This window comes from Arachis duranensis, chromosome 7 (assembly GCF_000817695.3).
Source record: "Arachis duranensis cultivar V14167 chromosome 7, aradu.V14167.gnm2.J7QH, whole genome shotgun sequence".
Lineage (NCBI taxonomy): Eukaryota > Viridiplantae > Streptophyta > Magnoliopsida > Fabales > Fabaceae > Arachis > Arachis duranensis.
The window spans coordinates 16,623,242-16,625,809 of NC_029778.3; positions in this window are offsets into that span (position 1 = coordinate 16,623,242).

A 2,568-nucleotide genomic window follows, 5' to 3' on the forward strand; every position below is an offset into this window, starting at 1 on the left:
AGGGTGGCCGGCGGTGGTGGCTGTTGGCGCTGCCGCGGCGGTCACAGGGGTTGAGAGGAGGAAGAAGATGAGGGTTGGGGGTAGTGTGCGCGACTGCGCAGTGTGCGTCGCGCATTAGGGTTATCCCTATTTTTAAATCGACGCGAGCGCGCCACTTGCGCGTTCGCGTCCCTTGATGAAACTTGGGACCTACGCGTGCGCGTACAGTGCGCTTAAGCGTGGATGAGCGAAATAGGAGGGGACACGTGCGCGTACAATGCGTGCACGCGTACATGGAGTTGGGCTAGGGGCTTAGAGTTGGCCCAACTCAGGCCTAACTCTCTGGAGAATGGCCTGGAAATCGCGCAATCAGATCGGCGCGCACGCGGCATGCACGCGTCCGCGCGCAGTGAGAAAAATTGGAGGTCCACGCGTGAGCGTGCAGTGCGCTATAGCGTGGATTGGCAGATTAGGCATGGGCGCGTGCGCGTACGGTGCGCGCACGCGTTCATTAAATTGGGCCTGAGGCTTAGAGTGGGCTTGAGGCACGCCTAACTCTCGGGTTAGAGGCCTAGGTTGGTGGCAGCACGTAAGGACGCGCGCGCGGCAAGTGCGCGTCCGCGTACATTGTCAAGTTCTGAAATGGCGCGTTGGCGCAATGCGTGCGCTCGCGCAGATCGAGTTGGGCCTGGGGCCTAAAGCTAGCCTCGAATCGGCTCAACTCTCTGGGGTTTGGCTCAATCAATTGCAGCAGCAATTCGGCGCGGATGCGGCATGTGCGTGTCCGCGTGAATGTCCATGTTCTTAAAAACGGCGCGCACGCACGTTGTGCGCGTCCGCGTGGGTCGTGTTGGGCTCAAGGCATAATGTTTGCCCAGGGGGGCCCAACTCTCGGGAGTGTGGCTCGTGGTGCATCCACACAGGGACGCGTGCGCGTACATGGTGCGCTCGCATCCACCCCCTTCTTTTTTTTTCAGAAAACAAATTGCTGGGTGCTCCCCTTTAGTGTTCACAGCTCTTATTCACTCAACTATCATACAATTCACAAAGATGCAATTTTTTTTTTGATATTATTCATCTACTACTAAATACAACATGCATGTGACTAAGCTAACAATTAAGTTGTACAAACAAATTGTATGAAACATCTACCTACAATGGTAACTCAAATCACTTATTAAGTAAATGTAAAAGATTGGAAAGAGTTTACCATGGTGGGGTGTCTCCCACCTAGCACTTTTAGTTTGAGTCCTTAAGTTGGACATTTTGAGATACTTGTCGTTATGGCGGCTTATGTTTGTATTCATCCTTGAATCTCCAAGGATCCATGCTCCTCAATTGGTTGACAGAATTTCCAACCATTTTTATTAAGCTTGGGCAGAGGTCTCCCCAAAATACGAGTTCCCATAATTGGTCTTCACATAGCGAACCGGGATCCCATATCTTATTTTTGCATCCATCCGTTATTTGAGTTCCATGATTTTGTCGGATGGTTGGTTGACATAAATGTGGTGGACACACAGAATTCTCTTTACTCCACCAATGCTTCCTTCTAGATCCATACAAGGTGATCTTTGTCCCAACATCATCCCTATACCTTGAGGCCTTGACCTTAATGAGCTTAACACCTACTTTCCGACCACTACACAACTCATTCTTACTTTTAATTCCACAAAGAATTCTAAGTTGACCATCATTTTCAACCAAACCATATTCAAGTGAGAAATTGAAGCTTAGAGGTAGAAATTTTACCCACTTAAATGCTGTGTTGGATGGTGATTTGGAAAAGAAGACTTCCCCACACTTAGACAATGCAAGATCTACCTCTTTGTGCTCCTCTTTGGTTGTTTCCACCTTTTCACAAGCTTCTTCAATTTCAACCTTTTCCCCTTTGTTACATGGCTTGGTGTTGACATATTGTGTAATGGGAGGTGATTCAACTTTAGATAGGAATTCATTGATGAATGAATTCATCTCTTGATCAACCTCTTCGTATTCTTCAATCTCAATATACACCGCGCCATTTTCGTTATCCTTGGGAGGTTGTGCACGCTCTTTTATAGTTTCAACTTCGTGTCCAATGGGGGAGGATTCCATTGTAGAGAGGAATTCATCCATGATTAAATCCATTTCTTGATAAGCTTTTTCCAAGTCTTCAACTATGACATGCCTTGGAGGTTGCGCACCCTCCTCAACATCAATATCAAGCTTTTTGGGAAAGTGCTCCATGATGCTACATTCCCATGGACTTTCAACATCTCCTAAATCTTCAACCACTTCTTCCCGTTCTTCAATGATCATAGGCTCCTCCAATTGTTTCAACACAAAATTCGCCTCCTCCGTTTCTACCGAACTTACCAATTTCTCCTTCATGCTTTGTTCTTCTTTTGACTTTTCACATGGAATCATGGAGGTACCTTGAGTGTTCAAACATCGGTAGGCTAAGGTGGACACTACCTTGGTCAAATTGGTCACAAACTCAAGTGTATCCCGCTTCATGGCTTCTTGTCCTTGAAGTAACAAAGTGAGAGAATCGTCTATTGGGGCTTGTGGTGGGTAGGAAGGTTCATCATTTTGGAGAGAGGGTTT